Genomic DNA, 19,618 nt, shown 5'->3' with positions numbered 1-19,618 from the left:
TAGAGAAGGGGTCTGAAAGTTGCAAATCAACCATGTGCACCTTGGTAGCAGACTGAGCAGGTACACACAGGTCACTTGGTCGCTGTCTTCCACACTATGATGAGATGCTTTTCTTTCTCAGTTACAGTAATTATTTCTAACTTTGCATCTATACACATATAAATTAGCATATAGTATCTTATGCAAATATGTTTTCTTTTGTCCTCTTTTTATTTTTATTTTTGAGAGACTGTCCAACTTCCCCGGTATCAGCCCCCCATACCTCCCCACTCCCACCCCCTGGAAACCAATAGCAGCCGACATCACATCTGATAGCAGCACTGATGAAAATGAAAGAAATGAAATTTATAAAGCATGGGAGGCAGCAAATAAAGAATTTGACCAGTGGAATGCCAAAACTTTTGATATATTGTAAGACTGGTATTATCTTCATTTCCCAAGAACACCTAATGATAAGGTTCTCCATCCAGATGAAAGATAACTGTGGGGCTGCTAACTATAGCTGAAGAGGCAGGCTCTTGTGGGAACCTAGTTATCTTCTTGGATTCCAGTTCCTAGAAGCTGTTATCAGTGCTCTGAGAATTTATCCTGTTCCAGGTGATACAAACATACTAGCACTGCCTGGATAGCTCAGTTGGTTAGAGCATGGTGCTGATAACACCAAGGTTGCAGGTTCAATCCTTGTATGGGTCAGCTGCATATTTCTGCATTGCAGGGGGTTGGACTAGATGGTCCATTGGGTCCTTTCCAACTTTATGATTCTATTATATCTACCACCACCACAGGATTTTATTATTAGTACTATAGCCCTCCTAGCCTTGAGCCACGCAATATCTGGTTCTCAAGTAACTAATGGAGAAGAGCAATTCATCCTTTAAAATATCAGGGTGTATGCATTCCAGCTTCGCTTTTAAAATAATAAAAATAGAGCTAAACATTTTCAAAGCAAATGTTTGTGAGCCATTGCTACAGAAACACCTTGCATTCACTTGCCTTAAAAAATGGGTGGGGGGATAGGTTCATTTTCATGCCAGGGTGGTAATTCATAAACAGTCAGTCTGTTAAAAAATAATAATAATAACAGCTTTTAGAAACTTTTCATATGAATATGGTGTAATGCAGGTTGTTGTTTTTTTAGGTGGGCTGCAATACTCACAATTGTTTATTTTCAAGGCAGTGTCCAGTAGGTGCTTGAAACACGCACATTGCCACATAGCGCCTGAAATGGCAATGGACATACAGTAGTCGTTGGGGCAAGAATCACAAACTGTCCCCGCTTGCCCAGGTACAAAATGTGCTTGTGGTGAACTGGGCATGTGGGTGGCTCATCATGAATTTCAGATCCCAATTTTTCAGTTATGCTCCTGCTGTGAGGGTTTAAGTGATAAGGGACTTTTAGTCTCAAAACAGAAGACAAGCCCAATTGGATCAGACACCCAGGATCCATCTGTTTCAGAACCTTGCTTCCAGAAGCCATCACTCAAATGCTTTTTGGAAGCCCATAAGTGGGGTGTGAAGGCATCAGTCTTCCCCATTGTTTGTCCTCTGGCACCTGGCCCTCAGCGGATTCCATTGGACGATCATAGCCTGTTGTTATTATTAAGAGCCATTCACAGAACTGGTTTATCATAAGCACTCTTTGCCCTCAGAATGAAAATGGGCAGGTTTGCCACAAGCCCAAGGGGCTGTGTGAACTGGTTCTAATTTCAAAAATGCGCCTGCTATTAACCTTTTTAAAAAAAAACTGCAGGAGGTTGAGTGATCACATATCATATGTCATTTGACCCTTAGACTTGTGTAGTGCAGTAATTTCATTTGAGGCTCCCTGGGCAAGAGGCTTTGTTATAGGGCAGCTATAGCTCAGGCCCTTCTTTTTCCGACATGTATCCTCTGTTTCCTTATTCTCCATCGCCATCTTGCTGCCGTTTAGAGATCAGCACCTATTAAACTAGAATGCCAACCGGAAAGTGACATTATTGTAACATGCACTTTATTTTTAAAGTGAAATGCAAATACAAAGCAGTTTAACAAGACAACAGGGTGGTCGTGTGTCCTACTTTGCAGAGGACACTCCTCCCTCTGAAGGGCCATCAGACATCAGCCCTGTTTGAGAATGTCCTCTGTCTGAAGGGCTCAGCAGTCCAACTCTGATTTAAAGATGGAGAAGCCATGAAATTTACTATCCACAGTTTGTACCTGGACAGCAGACTGAGCAGGTGCACAGGTCACCTGACTACTGTCTTCCCCACAATGCTGAGATGTATTGTATTTCTATTTAAATTATAGTAACGATTTCTAAATTTGCATCTATGCATATAAATTAGCACATCCTAATTTTATGCAAATCTCTGTCCTCTTTCGCCCTCTTTTGTTTATGTGTTTCTTCTTTTTTGGTGATGTGCCTGATGCTGAAGCATCCGTATGACTAGTTCACTGCAAGCACTTGGGCGCAAGTAGCCTGTTCTATCAGAGCATGTCCATCCACAATTTAAATCTCACCGAGTTCAGCTGATTACTTCCTTTAGATTGTGGTTAAGATGAAAACTTAAGGCTGACATTCTTTTCAATATTTTAAACTTAGCTCCAGAAAGAAGAGGAATGGGGGAAGAGTCTGCATGCATTTGTTACAAATCTGTTAATCACTTTTGTATCCCACAATAGTAGCAAGGTAATGTGCATTGGGATCGCAGAAATGCAGCATAGAGCAGACAATTTCCGTCTGGAAGCAACCAAGGAAGATAATTTATTAAGTTATTTAGGCATTTCACAAAATTTCCATATAGCTTGATGGTAAAAAAAACGGCCATCAAAATGAGATTTCAAGGACTTTAACAACCCCCATTTGAAGAAACTATTTGAAGGGGCTCTTTTCTCCAGCTCTCAACACATGTGGAAATTACTTGGAGACTTTAAAAAAAGTACATAAATATGGCCTCCCTCCACCCCCTGCACTCAATACCAATGTCTTGGCAAGACCTCTGTGACAGACTCCCTCACGGAAGATGGGAGCTGGATTTTCTGGGTGTTCAAAAGTTTCAACTCTCCTTGTTAGAAACTGTTTGTGGTATCATTTCTTTATTATACTGCAACCAGTGTTTTACTTGTGTGAAGGATGGCCTGTGTCCACTTATTCCTCACAGCAAGTGGTTTGAAATATGAGGAGGCACTTCTGAAACAAACATAGACTTTTTATTTAATTGCACTTAGTGAGGTTATGCATGAGAGGCACAATTCTTAGCTTCAGGCAAACACACTTTACAGAAAACTATAAAACCTTATTCAGTACTCTTATTTAAAACTTGTCTCAGGAAGGACGATTTCCACACTAGCTATAAATATTACTACACCAGCAATGCTCTCTGAGGCCCTTCTAGTATTCTTACTTTCTCTTGGGGAATTAAACCAGGTTGCCTTGCATAGCCAACCCCAATCCCTATCTCTCCCAGGTCCCTAACTAGGCACTTTTCGAACCCCAATTGATTCCTGTCTGACAGTTTAACTGTAAAGTTCAAATTTTATACTCACCAGCCCCTTCTGATTGGCTGCATTCTAACCAGCTCTGATTGGTTGCTGGGTCACTAGGAGGCTGACCCAGGGTGTGTCCATCACAACCTTTTTTTCATCAGAACTTCAGTGTTGTTAAGTAAGAGTCTTGTATAATATATGTGTGCTATTAGTACTATTATTCAATTTAAAATGGATATTGGCTTCTCCCTGCACACACATGCACCCAAAGCACAAGCCTCCATTGTGTTCATCGTGGAACATGATAACAAAAGGCTGGTAGCTTTTGCTCTTATGCTCTCTTCCTGTATGGAGTGGATTTAAAGGAGTGCACTCAGAGGTACAGAAATACCTGAATGCATGTCCACAACAGGAAAAGGTGGTGAAAGGCAGAGGCGTAGTTAATGAGGGAAGGGGCTAAAATACACAGCATGGACCACCCCTGCTGTGCATGGGAAACAGTGGAATACCTGTGAAAAGTGTCAGACATACGCCTCACATGCCTATTTCACACACTGACAAATCAGATAGGAATGAACCAATATGAATGAACCAATGAACCCATTCTAGAAACAGCCTTCATTTTAAAAAGTCACATTTTAGTCTGCAATTGCGATTCAAAATGGCAGCTGGCATCCAAATGTTGATGAAGAGTGCTTTCCCCCACCTCAGGAACCCTCATGCCAAGCTTTCTGATGATATCTCAAGAGGCTTCCAAACACACAGAGAACAAACCAACCGACAGACAAACCCCTCCCCTCACTAAGTGGCAGATAACAAGCACATGATCCAGAAGTCAAGGTTCCATGACCAAAGCAAGAAATGCATAAGTGAATGGAAGCCTTAAAGATGTCCCAACAGTTGACATACCCCTCCTGCTAAGCTTTTAAAGGTGAGGCAGGGCAGTGGCGTAGCATGGGGGGTGCAGGGGGAGCCGGCCGCACCGGGCGCAACATCTGGGGTTAGGGCAAATCCACAGGTTAGGGGGCGCAAATCCACGGGTTAGGGGGCTCAAATTACTTGCCTTGCCCCGGGTGCTGACAACCCACGCTACGCCACTGAGGCAGGGAGAGCTCACTTGTGGGACTCTCTCACCCTGTAAATCTACTGCACGCACTCATGTCTGCTACATCTGGGCAGTTGTGTTTGATCTCACACCCATCAAGGCAGTGCCTGACTTTCAGTGACAACACTGTCCTACCCTTCTGCCTCCAGCTCCTCCTCCACCACCATGAGCCCCTCTCTCTGGCTTGTTGAAGTCTTCCCTGCTCCCTGATGAGGCTCTGTACTCCATTGGAGGGGCAGAAGAGAAAGCCAGGAAATCTGCTTCTCTCTCTCTCTCTCTCTCTCTCTCTCTCTCTCTCTCTCTCTCCCTGTCATACAGAGTCACAAGCAGAGGACCTCTTTCCTACACCCTTGGGTGCCAGCCTTTCAGCCCTCCATCTGCTCCTTTGTCTTCCTCCTCTTGGTCCATCTGAAGCTGCCAAACCTTGCCAGGTCCTGATGGAGCCAAGGTGTCCATCACAAGACCTCCTGACATGTGATATATATGAACTTAGTATACTATTCTCCTGATAACTAACTACTTTGGAGTACATTTGACCCCCAATGGCAACAACCTTTGGTTGAGCGATGTGCTCCAGGGCCTCAGGGACTGGTGGGTGGCAGGGTGTAGTCCTTCTCTGACGGAGAGGATATTCAGCTGTAGGTATCTTGGCGGCAAGACCCCAGTTGGGGTCTCGGGTGGCAGTTTTAGACCTTGGTTGGTAGTCTATGCAGTTGGTTTAAGAACAGCTTAGTTTATGAACAACGTGGATTAAGAACGCTGCAAACCTGGAAGTAGGTGTTTTGGTTTGCGAACTTTGCCTTAGAAGCAGAACATGTTTAGCTTCCTGTTGAGTGTGTTCCGTTTGTAAATTGAGTCCCCCGCTGCTATGGGAAAGCACTCCTTGGTTTAAGAACGCTTTGGTTTAAGAATGGACTTCCAGAACAGATTAAGTTCGTAAACCAAGGTACCACTGTAGTCTATCTGTGAGTCAGGGGCAGCATATTGATGCACCCCCATGCGGCAGCGTTTGCAGGGCCCGTTAAAGGGTTGATTGTGGGAGTCACTGGCCCTATAGCGGCGGCATATAGGTCAGACTCCCGGCTTTGGTGAACTGGGAGGGCACGCTGTGTAAGTTCATGCTTTACAGTCCTCTCCCAGTTCACCTGACTGCCCTGTGCATCCTCAGCCCCTGTTGGGTATGAGAGGGATACCTTCCAAGGCCTAAGCCAAGGTTCCTACACCTGAATTTAATAAAGTTGTGGCCTAATTTCAAACCCATACATTATTTCCATATCTCATTTCTGGGTGGTGGGTGCCAGGGACAGGGTTTAGTGTGTGGGCTCGCAATTTCCAGTATGCTGAATGATATAATCCCAGATATGTTGTTGCCAAGGTGAATTAGTTGTGGAGCTCTTATCTCATGAGAAAATTGCATATTACATACTACAGTATAAAAGTTCTGTGCCTCTGCCTTAGTTCTTTCCCACAGATTCTTTTCTTGCATATCCCTCCAGTTTCCACATGAAGGCACCACCACACCACATAATACTCTACTAGAAGCAAACAAGAACTAGCAAGGCAAAGCTCTCTTATATCGGGGTTTTTTCCAGCACAGTCATTGTCTGCGTTCAACCAATCAGCTGAGAAAGCTGCTAATCCCCATGTAATATCTCAAACTGAAGAGCCTGTGTGATCGGTTTTTATAAAAGTCTATCCATGAGTTCCAAGCATTATGCTGGAAACAGCCCTCACAGTTTCCCACAGAGGGGGAAAGCCAGAGGATTCTTAAAGGAAGCGCACACCACCTCGCTGTGAGTATGCAAGCCCCCAATTCAGTGCCAGTGCTGAGAGGTGCTAGAAGACAAGCTTGTCTTCTACTGCTCTGGAGGGTAGGGCTCAAACCAATGGCTTCGAGTTACAAGAAAGGAGATTCTGACTAAACATCAAGAAGAACCTTCTGACAGTAAGAGCTGTTCAACAGTGGAATGATCTCCCTCAGGAGGTTGTGGACTCTCCTTCCTTTGAGGTTTTTAAGCAGAAGTTGGATGGCCATTTGACATGGATGCTTTAGCTGATACTCCTGCAATTCAGGGGGTTGGACTAAATGACCCTTGGGGTACCTTTCAACTCTACGATTGTGTGATTCTAAGACTACTATTCCCCTCACAGAGATACAGATTCCAGAGTGGTTTATTGGTCAAACCTTCTTCCCAGGGAACTCTGGAACTGGAGCTCTTTGTGGGGAATAAGGTCCTTTTCAACTGAAGAGGTGTACCAAAAAGGTTATATGGTTCATATGGCTTTAAATGCCTTTGGCACAAGTTTATCATTTTCTCCTTTGTATTCTCACAGTCTTTTAACCTCTTCATACATTACCTCCTGACATCTTATCTAATTCTGCCATATAATCTTTTCACTCAAGAAGACCTGTGTAAACATTTTTAAAAACATTGTTCTGATCTGTTCCAAATCACAACAGATACTTTTAAGACCAGGGCCAGCCTAAGCACAAAGCTATCACTTTAGCTGCTATACTTCTGAGAGGAGGTTGTTTTTTCCCTCCAACCTCCATTTCTATCTGCTAATAAAAATTACAGAAGGTGGAGCAGGTACAAAAAGATCTAAGCTGGCATATGTACAAATTGTTTGTGACAATTATACAAAAAGTATACATAATACAGAAATAAATCCAAATGCAGAAGAGCTAGTTTTTTGCCTAGCTTTAAGTCCATAGACTGCAATGGGGCTGTGAAGGTATTGTTTATATAGTGCCCTAGCCCCCTTGTACCTAGTGTTGCTTGGGAATTCTAAGCAACCAAAATATTGCTGCAGTTTTGAAATCACTGGTTAAGGTCAGTGCAGTTTTTAAATGTTCAGTCTGGGATCTTGATTCAAAATGGCATCCAAACAAAACTACTCCTTGAACTCAGGAACCATCGTGCAAAGTTTGGTTATTATATCTCGAGTGCTGTCCAAATGCATAACAAGAAAATAAACAACTTTCCAAAATATATAGTCGATTACAGTGTACACACACAAGATTAGTTTAGACTGCAATCCTAACTATATTTATCCAGGGAGTAAGCCCTATTGAGGGATGCGGGTGGCGCTGTGGGTAAAAGCCTCAGCGCCTAGGACTTGCCGATCGAAAGGTCGGCGGTTCGAATCCCCGCGGTGGGGTGCACTCCTGTCGTTCGGTCCCAGCGCCTGCCAACCTAGCAGTTCGAAAGCACCCCCGGGTGCAAGTAGATAAATAGGGACTGCTTACTAGCGGGAAGGTAAACAGCGTTCCGTGTGCTGCGCTGGCTCGCCAGATGCAGCTTGTCACGCTGGCCACGTGACCCGGAAGTGTCTCCGGACAGCGCTGGCCCCTGACCTCTTGAGTGAGATGGGCGCACAACCCTAGAGTCTGTCAAGACTGGCCTGTACGGGCAGGGGTACCTTTACCTTTACCTTTACGCCCTATTGAATTCAATAGGACTTACTTCTGAGTAGGCATGGTTAGGATTGTGCTGTAAGCATTTGTGCCAGGGGTGGGGAAGATGTGGCTCTCCAGATGTTGGCTGGACTTAAACTCCCATCAGTCCCAGTCAGCTGGCCAAAGGTCAGCAATGATGGGAGCTGTAGTTCAACAACACCCAGAAGCCCAAAGGTTCCTCATTTCTGGTTTACACAGTGCTAAACTTACAAAAGCCAAAAACTCCTGAATCACAGCATCTTGTTGCTACATTCAATCAGAGCTTTAGGAAAGAGTGAGTCATGGGAACACACAAAGAACCTTGCAAATGAATCAGCCAGTGGAGTTCCTGTAGAAATTCATTCCTTGGTGCTGGGGCAAAGAACTGGCTGTGATTCCTTTTGAGCCATTGCTGCTCCTCTGTAATGTTAAGGGAACAGTGAGTTTCTTCTGATTGCTGTAGACCACCCTGAGATCCTACAGCATGAAGTGTGATTTAGAGATACTGTCAACAACAACCTTTGGGGGCCTGGGGGTACATTTGGAATCTAATAAACTGTCATAAGCACCACAAAATATCTATTCCATGGGGGCAGGGGGGAGGGGACCTGGTAATGCTCAGAACCCCCCCCCCCCCCCGTCACCCAAAACAGGCAACCTCCCAACCAGCTAACAACAAAACACAGCCCCAAACCCTTCAGTTTAAATAAATAAACAAAACTTATGTGGAATCAGAGTCATTGGTGAGCATCAATAAGGAGTGCTTTGATGCACAAGGATGCCACATTAGGGATCCCAGTACTGTTATGTCAAAATTGGGATAAGATCCAGATGAAATATAGCTCAGTTGGTTAGAGCATGGTGCTGATAACACCAAGGTTGCAGGTTCAATCCCCAAACAGGATGGCTGCGTATTCCTGAATTGCAGGGATTGGACTAGACAATCCTCAGGGTCCCTTCCAACTCTACAGTTCTATGATTCTATGATTCTATGAATAGAATAAGGCTCCAGCCTGCAAAGAAGCCACATAATTTCACCATAGGAAGGGCTGCATTTGCCACCAGCCATGTTCTATCCTGTAGTTAGCGTAATGTTTGATTCTTCTACCTGCACCTTGCGATTGTCCTGTTGCTCAGCTCATCAAAGGTCTCGCATCAGAAGCATGTGATTATAGTTGAGAAAGTATATCAAACCAATTGTCCCTGATGCGCAAAATCTGAACCTTTAAGCAGCCATTTTTCAATGCAGTCAACATGTCGCTTGATGCCACATGAGAGCAACAAGTGTTTCTCAAAACGATGCTGCAAACTGACCCAAAACTATGGTGCCTTTTGCCAAAATACCTAGTGAGAATTTTTATAGCCAGCATTTCAATCTGACCTGCCCATAGTGCAAAGAAAATGCAGAGGCAGCCTGCCTCACGGGTTCAGAGGTGGGGGCTGACAGATGGAAGAGCCATGGATTCTAGACTGTTGAGCTGCAGAGGAATAGAAAAAGGACAGGCATCGTATCTCCTGGGAGCACAACCACCATCTAGAGAGCTTAGGCAAAGTCGCTTTTTTAGAAGCACTTCAGCAGTTAAGTTTTGTGCCCCCAAAGTAAGTTTTGGGCTATTTTAAGTTATCGGTTTTTGCCACCCAGTTTACAATACAGACTGTTTGCCCAACTCATGCCACTGTAGCTTACTCAATCACCATTACCAGCTAAAAGCACAGCTGAGTCATTCTTTTTCTCAATTCAGATTGAAGCTGATTTGGGGGGGGGGGGTGCATCAAATGAAATGACAGGACATATACAAGATAGATATGGATTGTGGCCAATATCCATTCCCAAACCAGCGCTGTGGGCACAATGGATGCAGAGTTAGTGGGAGTGATTACACAGCCCTGGTGTTTTGATGCTACTGACACTGATATGTGAGCTCCAAGAAGTAAAAAGATCGGTTAATGATCCAGGAAACAGAACCCTTAAAACAGTTTTGAGATCTGCACACAAAGAGCAGCAAAAGAGAGAAACTTGGTGGGGAAAAGCAAATAAAATCAAAACAAACAACTGAAACAATGCAAAGTCTTTCAAAAACTAAATCATTTTAAAATTCTGCTACCAGGTGAAACCAGCAACCGAGTCTGCTAAGCCCAGAGGGGTCTCTAGGAGTGGGGGCATGGCAACAGCTGGCTGTTCATCTGTTGCCTGTTTTTGTTTTTAAAGAAAGATTTGTAATCAGACCGACTGAAATAAATGAAACTTCAATTAGTTATTATTTCAATTGGCGTTATCTAACCATGAGCAAATCTGGATCCAACCCATTTTTTATTGTTTGGTATTTGAGTTTCTCTTACATCTTGGGAATCAGGGAGCAGCAGAACAGCAGTAGCAGATGATGATGATGATGATGATGATGATTATTATTATTATTAATTCATTTCATTTCTATACCACTTTATATTTTTAAAGGGGGGATCTCAAAGCAGATTACAACACATTAAAACATTAACTCAAACAATCCGGAACGAAACATTACTTAAGAAATGTGGTGGTGGTGTTGCTTATTTGACAGTGAAAAACCAAGGCTGCATCAGTAGCTAGGAATTTTGATGGCGCCTCCATTTTGAGAAGCAGTCTACTTCTGATTACCAGATGATCAGTGCTGGATTTACGTATAAGCTAAACACACTATAGCTTAGGGCCCCACTCTCTTGGGGGGCCCAAAAAAATTAAAGGAAAAAAGTGTTTGCATTATTAAGTTTGTTATGAATAAAAGAATCATTTTAAGTTAGAGCTTAATAATTATTTCACTATTAATATACTTCTTCTTAATTGTATTTCACTATTAATATACTTCTTAACTGTATTTCAGTTCAACAATTACTTTGATAAAATACATATTTTGTTACGTGCAAATGGCTTTAGATACCTATTAGGTCCATAAATTACCATATAGCACATATTCAACACAAAAAGCAGCGACAATTTGCTGTTGACAAAGGACAGCTGGACATATAAAGGGCCCCATTACCTTCAGTAGCTTAGGGCCTCGTCAAACCTAAATCTGGCCCTGCAGTTGATGGGCAAGAGCTTTTTGTCCTGCTAAGTCCTTCCTGTGCGCATCCCATAGGAACCAAGGAAGTTGCCTTATCCAGAATCAGACCAATGGCCCATCTAGTTCAGCGGTGTCTACACTGACTGGCAGAGGCTTTCCAGAGTTTCAGACAGGAAACTCTCCCAGCCCCACCTAGAGATGCTGGGGACAATATTTGGGACCTTATGCATGCATGGTTAGGTTTTTGAGTCACCCCTGTGCTGGAAAGGAATTCCTCTGCATCAGAAAGGAAGTTGAGGGTTGAAGGCAAACAGCAATCATTGGTCAACTGGTAGCTGAGATCAGTGGCAGGAAGCAGCAGATTAGTCATCACCCAAGGGCAGGTTGATTTGTTCCATTTCTTTTTCAGTGTGATTAAGGAAGAGCCCTCTCCAGTCTGTGCAATGCAAAGTGTTTGTGTGGATTTGTCAGAGGAGAGAGGGAGAGTATCTTCTACATACACATAGCCTAGGGTTGCCATATTTCCAAAAGTGGAAATCCAAACAAAGGTGTTGAGCTTCTTCTGTATCAGAAGAAGAAATTTGTAGTTTGTCTGCTTTTAAGCAACTTTTCAATACAACTAATCAATGTTACAGTATCTGTATTTTAACCCCCCCCCCTTTTAGTAACAAAAAAAAGTTTTCCTGTGCGTTTTTGTGTGCACTGTTTGCGTGTGAATATTTGTGTACCCTTACAGTGAATATTTTCTCTCTTTTTCTCTCCTTCTGCAGCTCATAAGTAAGGGATAGCTCAGTCAGTAGAGCATGAGACTCTTAATCTCAGAGTTGTGTGTTTGAACCCCATGTTGGACAAAAGATTCCTGCATTGCAGAGGGCTGGACTAGATAATCCTTGTGGTTCCTTCCTACTCTATGATTCCATGATCAGGGCTAGAAAATACCCAACTAAAAACAAACACTGAGTAATTTATAACTTAGATGTTGGGGCTTTAAGAGAGAAAAGATAGATATTCTAAGACTTGGGATGAAATCATAAGTACACGCACACAAATTAACTTCTACTCAGACAGCAGGCACATTGCTGTAAGCTTTCTGACTGCTTCTTGAATGTTCAGTGCTGCGGATTTCATTTCATTTTGATGTGACCATTAAAGAACAATACAAAACAATATTAAGATTAACAAAAAAACAAACTAAGCCCTGTTGAATTCACCCACACACTCTCCCCATCCCTGTAACTCATAATCTTCCAGTGCTGTTGTGGAGTATATAAATGCAGCTCCTGCCTCTGAATTTAATAGCAGCATGGTGGGGACTTTTTTTTGTTTTGCTTTTGGCCTTCATCTCTGCCAGGCAGCTGTAATCTAATCGCACTGCTTTAGCAGCCATCACTTTTCCTCCCACACTGTCACATATGCCATCACATTGCATCACAGATTCCGAAAGTATGCCCAATAGGTGTAATATGCTAGGATCTTTCTCTGTGACACATCCACAGATTTCCAATGCTTGCCTTTGTTCTACGCATTTAGAGAGACCAAAATAACAAAAGCAGACAGGCGGCAGGATCCACAGGGGCAGCAGATCCCGGTGTCAATATTTACTCCCTGCCCCCCTTGTTCTTGATGTAGATCTTCACTCACCCCTTATTCCATGGCAGGGAGGGGGGTGCCATTTTGTGGTTCTCCTCAGGTGCCAAAATGTCTTGGGCCAGCCCCAGCTGTGTGGAATGAATTCATACAGCTCCTCTTCCTCTGATGTTTACTGCCTGCTAACTAGCAAGTCAGACTGTGTGCCTCTCAGAGGTTGCCAGCCTTTGAGGTCCTGTGGTCACATTTGCAAATCTGGGGAACTGTTGCGGATGCCCCTACACAACCCACAACCAAGCATACAGCACAGCCTATCGTACTGGCTACAGCAGAATGCTTCTTCCAAGCCAAAATTCAATTGGAGAAGGGAGACCTCTGTGGGCACATTTGTGCCTGCTGGCACCATGTTGGTGATCCCTGGCCTGTTAGGATGTGGTTTGCTCTGGAGCAGTATCTTACATATTGCTGCTGCCATGTGCTCGCAGTTGTCATGACTCACTCTGGTACTGCATGTTTTTGTCATCTCTGTTGGCAGCTAAAATTGGCAGAAACATGTCTCCATTGCTTTCAACATCTCTGTCTTGCCTAGTCCCTGAAGAATCACACACACACACAAAAATCCTTTAAATTCTGGCTTGATTTTTTAATATATATTTTTTGTATTGTCTCTCTGTAACTTAAGTATGTTAGCATATTTATACATACAATTACTAAATCAAAGCAGATAAAAAGACACCCCCTTAACCCAGAGACTTTGAGAAGCACAAGAATAGCTCAAGAATATATTGCTGCCTCCATAAAATCAGCACACTACAACAAACTGATCAGCTGATGTTTGTGCCCCACCCAAAAACTGATTTGTGTCCTGGTATAGACAACCAAGATGTTTGCTAAAAGATAGGAAGGGCAGTTGGATGGGATAAGAGAAAGTCTCAGAGAAAAGCAAAATATAAGCATGCTAGTTTTCCTAGTCTAGAGAAGGAGACATCTCAGCATGAGGAACCTGTGATAATGAATCTCCTAGATAGTCTTTATCCCAGGTCAGTGACCATGAGCTTATATATGGTTCTTCCTTTTCTCCCTGAAATTCATAATCCCTCCCAAATGAGTCGACCAGGATAAATCCATGATCAAAACAGAACTAGTCAATGTGGAGACCCAAGGCTTGCAGTGCTCCTGCATCCACAGTGAGATGATCCAAGGAGGGGGGGAGGACCCATCTTTATCTATTCTGTGTTGCAGCCTTTTTGACCCAGACTAGTTAATGTATATGGTACAGAGCAGGACAAGATTGCCATAGAAAATGAACTCACTAGCTAAGGCATCTCCTGAAGGCTGGTGTAGTGAGGACAAGGTAGAAACTGGGTGTTCCTGGTGCTACGAGAGCCAGCTTTTCACTGTGTGAATTTTAATAGGATTCATTTGTCAGCTGAGAAATGCAAGTGAATCCAAAGTCCCACATCTCCTCTTAAAAAAAAAAATAGCCACAAGCATCACTGTCAACCTTTAGCTGAACAGCTTCCAGAGTAGTCTGAGAGATGACAGATTCCCATCAGTCCCAGGCAGCAATGAATTATAAATACACCACCAGCTCTCTGCCACCTGACAGGGTAGTCCTTGAGTCCTACGACTTGTGAGGGAAGGAGCTGTCAACTCTAAATTTGTGCAGAGGCACATGTTATATAAAATGCATTAATCTTTGACCCCTTAATCGATCGCCACAAGTGTAGCGTGGCCAAGCCAAATCAACCTGAAGGAACTACATCAATGTGTGCTCAAAATGCTTATAGTGCAATCCAACCCCTTTATAATTAACTGGAGTTTTGCCATGGAATGCCATGAAGAGTGGGCTGTGAGTTAACCAACATTAGACTAGCTGCAGGAATCCCTCTCAAACAGGCTTACAGCTGAGACATCGGCACAGGGGCAGCCAGATAGCATAAATGGATAGGGAGGAAGTTGTGTTTCTTTCCGTGTGTGTGTGTTTCAAAGCAGCACGTGTTAGAAGATTCTTTTAAACATTTAAAATTCAAGTGACTTTTCAATATCACAGGCAAATTACCATATCTATAACCAAGTGTAATACCCAACACTAAATTAAACACAGATTTAAAAATGATGGTGGGGGACAACTTGGGGTGGGGGGGGGGGGTTGAAGACCTTTAAAAACATAATTTGGTACAGGTGTGAAGGAAACACTGCTTCCCCATCTCCATATTCCCTCTTATTTAAAAATTTAAAAATTGTTTTAGAATGTTATTTTGTAAACCACCTTAAGAATTTTGACTGAAAGGAAGTTATACATAATGCAAAATAAGTGTATATAAATATGAGGTAAATACATACAGCCATGGCCACATTCACACCATATTTTTAAAGAGCTATGATACCACTTAAAACAGTCATTGCTTCCCCCAAAGAATTCTGGGAGCTGTAATTCGTTAAGGGTGCTGAGAGTTGTTAAGAGGCCCCTATTCCCCTCACATGATAATGCGTTTCCCAAAGTTCCTGTGAAGAGGGATTGGTTGTTAAACCACTTTGGGAACTGTAGTTCTGGGAAGGGAATAGGGGTCTCAGCACCCTTAAGAAACTACAGTTCCCAGAATTCTTTTGAGGAAGCCATTACTTTTCAAAGTAGCGTCATAGCGCTTTACATCTGTGGTGTGAATGTGACCACAGAATGAAAAGGGGGTTGGCCAGGATATGAACAGGATAAGCTCCAAAGTTAGAAATTGAATGTTAATCCTATAATGAGGCATGTGGGCATAACCATACTCCCTCCCTTGCTTGCATTGTTGCTGACAGCAGTATGCTCAATGAATGGGCTGAGGGTGCAGGATGCTGCTCGTTGTTAAAGCTAAAGAGATCTCATTCTGGTCAGTGCCAGGATGGTATACTCATATAGGCCACTCTTGAAGGAAGAGTAGGATATAAATGTATGAAGACAGAGTCTGACAAGACGAGAGCTCCCCCATTAATTCAAAAGACAGATCTTCAATTAAATTACCCTCATAATGAGAGAAGCTTCCAAACTGCTTCTTTGTGGGCTTTTGTAACAATATGTATCTATCAAGGCACAAAATGCCGAAGGCTTCTCAGATCTGACAGTCCTGTATCTTCAGGATATGAGAGTCCTAGGTCTGCTAGTACCATGCTGAGAACTTAGTTCATGTTTTATTTTGGGATTTTGCAGCTCTACTGTTCTTTCTGGTGCAGCAAACCAGATTTGTCAGCATGGTCCAGTCTTTCTTTTTTTCCATAAATAGCCTCCTCAAGTAGAGAACATTGGAATATTAGGCAATGGTAACAATCTACCCATAACCAAGGCTCTTTCTTATCACTGGTTGGATAACACTTTTGGTAGGGTTGCCAGATGCCTGAGACAGGCCAGAACAGCACAGGAAATTGCTACCTTATACAGTGTCCAGGCCAACTATAATGTTCCAGAATAAACTGGTAAACATATTTTGAAACCATTTTGGAGCTGTCAGTCACAGGCCCTCCTGGCCTTCATCTGTGACTGCTCTGATTCGCTTCCCTGACTGCAAGGCTGAAGTTAGTTTCTCTTACTTTCCAGTGGTGCCGAAGCCTGAAATAAAGTACAGATATTTGCACACCTCTGATCTTCTCAAAAATATTTGGATCATGTCCAAATTATGTCTCCTTCAAGATATCCTAGCATTGTGTCCAGACCAAACCATTTTTGCATAAGGAATTTTCACAGTGTTCCAATTCCATTTGTATTCTTTCACTTACCGTACTTATTATAAAACATTCTGCACCAGTCCCAGTGAGGTTTGCAACCTTGAAATAAAGATATTAATAAGAACATAATCTTTCTAACAGAAAGTTGAATAGTAATCCACAGGTGACTGTCCACTAGTTTTTCCACCAGCAACCTAACTTTCTACTGTGTTTCCTTCTGGCTGGGCCAACTGGCATTGCGCCCAGGAGGAACAAAACTAGCCGATTTTGCTAGGCTGCCCCAAAACATTTTGCTTTCCCAAATATTTTGATGTGTGCATCAGGATCTTTTGCAGAGACAGAGAAGGGATGCTAAGGTACAACTCTCTGGTTCCTTGCAATGCTGCAATGAATCCTGAGCCACACCTCACCATTTTGGCATTTCTAAATACATTCCTGCCCCCAAAGCAAATGTGCAGGGTGGTCCTCCATTTAAGCTCTCTATTTTGCATCCCAGATCCCTTCCACAGTACTGCAGCCGGTTGTGGATAATGCCATTATATTGTTTACTCAATAGGTGGCGCTGGACTTCGTTGTATTTGGGTGGAGTTAGCCTGTTTCTGTTCTTGCTTAAGAGATTTTGCGGTAGCAGTGCACAGCCACAGAGCTGCCCTCCCAACACCAGTGTTGCTACATCTTACTTAGATGGTGCTGGGGTGAGGTAAGGCAGTAGCAAGGTCAGAGATGTTTCAATGTGCTGGGACAGGCACTGCATTCTCTCCACCAGTGAATGCACACAGCCACTGCTCTTAGTACCTTAGTACTGTCCAGGTAAACCATAACAATGCCAGTGTTTGGGAGGATGGCTCCGAAGCAGAGGTTGGTATGGCCATCTGTCAGAGATGCTCTGGTTGTGATTCCTGCATTGCAGGGTGTTGAACTAAGTGATCCTCAGGGTTCATTCCAACTCTACAATTCCATGATTCGATGACTCTGCCCCACCATACTGACCACTAGTGGCCTTCTCTGGCACAGCTGATCTTACCAAATCTCACAACTGTTAAGTTTTTCCAGCAAATGAAATGTTATTTAATCTCGATACGCATTAAAAACATGGGTGTGTGTGCAACCATAATATTAGAAATCCCCACTCGACCATGATTTTTTTTCTGGGTTACTGCCTCTCAGCCTAACCCAGCTCACAGGAGTGTTGTGGAGATTAAATGAGGATCAGGAGAACTTTGTACTGTACTCCACTTTGAGCTCCCAGAGAAAAAAGGTGGATGGGGTATTAATGCAACAAATAAAAATAAAGAAAGAAAGATGGGTTGTGGATGGGTAGATAGATATACAGAAGAAATTCTGATTATCTTAAGGTCAGCAGCGTGTGGTTGTATATAAAACTCCTAAATCTAGCTCACCTAATGAGATGTGGGCAATGACTACAAGGTGAGCCGATTTTAATATCTGTTTTTATTAGCAACATACTTAGGAACTGTACTAGTGGCCTCAATCCAGGTTCTAGCAGGCAGCTGTCTCCATCACAATAATGCATCACCCCAATTGACACCACTAAGTAGCCCTTGAGTGGCATTCCTGCAAACTACTTACATAGCTAATGCTGAACCAGCAGCTACATTAGGGGTGTGTGTGTGTGTGTGTGTGTGTGTGTGTGTGTGTTCAGACATGGCAGGCCTCACTACCACCTGTGAAATATTTCGCTCTACTATCTAAGGCTACTTTGATGCAGGTCAGTTTTACAATATGAAAGCTGGTCGTCTCAAAAATTAATCAGAGCTGTTTGAATGCAAAATTTCCTCAGACTATCCAGAAGTTGTACTTGATCCAATTTTTTAAAGGGGCCGGGGAGAAAATATGCATCCTCTCATTATTACCGTACTTATTACGTTGTGAAAGCCAAGGGCTAGCGTGTAGCAAAAGAAAAAATCAACTAAAAACCCAAATGAAATATGGTACGCCTCTTAGCAGTTTGCATGTCGTCAATATAAGCCAGAGAATCCACCTTTTATCGCAAATGTATCGCTTATCCATTATTTTCCATGCCCTTTATTTTGTTTTGTTTTTTGCTAATGAAATCAAACAACAAAGGAAGCTACTGCAAAAGTATAGTTCTTCCCACCTAACCTTCTAGCAAGTATCTTTCTGTGAGATGTGGTAAAGAAGTATTCATGAGTTTCCAAAAAAAGGAAGCAGACTAGGCTTCCTAAAATAGAGAATAACAGATTATGTTATAGAGATGATTCGCTGTTGCATCCAGCACCACTGTACTCTCCATACAGAGACACAGAGATTATATCTTCCCAGACATGTTATATTTAGAAACCTTTAAAAAACATAGGATGTAGTATGTCTTCCCTATTCTGTATTTTGAAGGAATTGTATCCGTGGAGAAAAATGAGATGCACTTATCACTCTTAGCTCAGGATTCAGTTCCCGGCCTTTTATTTTAAAAGACAGCAGCAGTGGGGCCTGGCTATAAAAATTCAGAAATGACAAGTCTCCTAAGGCTGAAAATTCTATTTATGTTTGTCCTTCAGAGGATCCTCTTTATGGCAGAAATAATTAGTATACTCACCTCACATCTCCAAGCAGTGAAAAATTCTAGGAGCACAGGTTTGGTTTCCTTTGGAAGGAAGTCACTGGAGGCTTATTAACATTGTATAATATTTGCAGATATACATGTTGAGCATAGATGAATGCACACAATTTAAGCACTTCTGCAGACAGGCACAGTCCACTGCTCCCACTTCAGATCTGTAAGCAGAGGCATATTTAGGGCAGTGCAACCAGTCCCGCTGCACTGGTCCTAGGGGGCGCCGCAGAGCGTCACAACTATGATGTAGCAGTGAACTGAGCAGAACAGAAAGCAAGAAGCCGGGGGGGGGGATTTGGGGCTCACACAGGAAGCCAGTGAAATTCGAAAGACCAAAGTCTTTCCCTGCTCTAGAGCCTCAGATGCTTACAAAACCCAAAAATCAATTTTCTCTTTCTCCCTCCCCGCCTCCCGAAACTTCAGTCTGCTCTTATTTTCCTTCGCAGACACCTATGGATGATGTCATCCTTAGCTAAAGAGGGGTGAAGTAGAATAAGCTTGCTCATTTACCAAAAAGGCTCTCCACTTCCAGAGGAGTCTCCAACTGTTTCACACACATTGTAGGCAATTTACCTGTAATGGCCCTAACAAAGATATTTCCCCAACTTCTAAAAGCTATGAAGACAGTCTTCCACAGCAATGGGAAGAAAATAAGAAGAGCCCATCTGGTCCAGCATCCTGTT

At 43.0% G+C, this 19,618-nt stretch overlaps 1 long non-coding RNA gene across 2 annotated transcripts in view; it reads right to left on the bottom strand.

Annotated features, from left to right (window-relative positions):
* Nucleotides 1-286: 286 nt before the first annotated feature.
* LOC114591082 (uncharacterized) overlaps nt 287-19,618 on the bottom strand; it is a 42,745-nt gene continuing 23,413 nt past the window's right edge. The window contains exons 1-3 of one of the 2 annotated variants that reach the window (XR_003705201.2): nt 3,384-3,623; nt 1,157-1,219; nt 287-1,058 (exon numbers count right to left, since the gene is read on the bottom strand). This is a non-coding gene — a long non-coding RNA (uncharacterized LOC114591082). Of the gene's footprint in view, nt 1,059-1,156; nt 1,220-3,383; nt 3,624-19,618 lie in introns of those variants that run through there. The other variant, XR_013391899.1, reaches the window with a different exon arrangement.

The sequence above is a fragment of the Podarcis muralis genome, chromosome 2 (assembly GCF_964188315.1).
Source record: "Podarcis muralis chromosome 2, rPodMur119.hap1.1, whole genome shotgun sequence".
In the NCBI taxonomy this organism is placed as follows: domain Eukaryota; kingdom Metazoa; phylum Chordata; class Lepidosauria; order Squamata; family Lacertidae; genus Podarcis; species Podarcis muralis.
The sequence above is the reverse complement of the archived record's forward strand: the minus strand, read 5'-3'. Positions and strand labels throughout refer to the sequence as shown.